Source organism: Octopus sinensis, linkage group LG2, assembly GCF_006345805.1.
Source record: "Octopus sinensis linkage group LG2, ASM634580v1, whole genome shotgun sequence".
NCBI classification, from domain to species: domain Eukaryota; kingdom Metazoa; phylum Mollusca; class Cephalopoda; order Octopoda; family Octopodidae; genus Octopus; species Octopus sinensis.
Genome location: NC_042998.1, coordinates 37,337,806 through 37,338,810, shown reverse-complemented (window position 1 = coordinate 37,338,810; position 1,005 = coordinate 37,337,806).

The window sequence follows — 1,005 nt, the reverse complement described above, 5'->3', positions numbered from 1 at the left end:
CCATTCACCTGTTCAAGAACAAAGGGAACATGCAGCTACGTATCTATTACAGTGATAAAGGCTTCTTATTGATTATTGGCGAAATATCGGCGAGAGATTGCCTCATCCATCAACAAAATACAAACAATCTCCCACCGAAAAGCCTCTGTGGTTTCCGTTGTAAAAGAATATTAATGACATATTTCCTCATTACATGATGCTATATCGCAGCATTAGGATTTGTATTATAAAGCTTTGTTGCTCTAACGATAGCTTTTAAAGTAGTGTGTGGAGAAAGTTTGAGTTGAGTGTTAAGGGCAATGGGTTCATAGCAGTACAAAACCTCTGTTGCATATACTACTAAAACACATGTCAGTGTGATTGGACCTATCTTTCTTAGAATCGTGTTTTGCATTTTCGTCACAGGCCTTTAGGACCTTTCTAGTTGAAATTGACATTAATTGGGGAGATTTTGGAAAATAAATTATTCTGTCTTTGTACAATCCAAGTAAAAACCAAAATGAAATATCTAAGTCTCTGTGAGGGGCAGTTTTGAGATGACTATCGATTATTGATCATCGGTTGTTGATTATAGATTGCTGGTGCTTCGGGAATCCAACATTTAAGCAGGTGTCTAACATTTGGCCTCAAAACGAGGGTGAGGTATTTTGTTGCAGCTGTTTTGGCGCCGTCCATTTGGCGTCACTGATCTGACGCAGGCATCACATGTTGTAATATTTCTCTTTCCTTCTCTCCGATTCTCTCTCTTTCTTCCTCCCCCTCTCTCTCTACCTCTATCGTTCTATGTGCATACGTGAATATGTGCATAAGGAGAGCGATAGTTCTATGCCAGTCGTAGTCAATCAATAAAATGTAAAGCCCCATTCTCTCCATCTGCCCTCACTCTATCTGCATGCATATGTGTCTACCGTCGCACGCACGTTTGTGCATGTATGTGTGAGTGTGTGTGTGTGTGTGTGTGTGTGTGCTTATGTGTCAAAAAATACCAGCAGATTATTCAGTCTG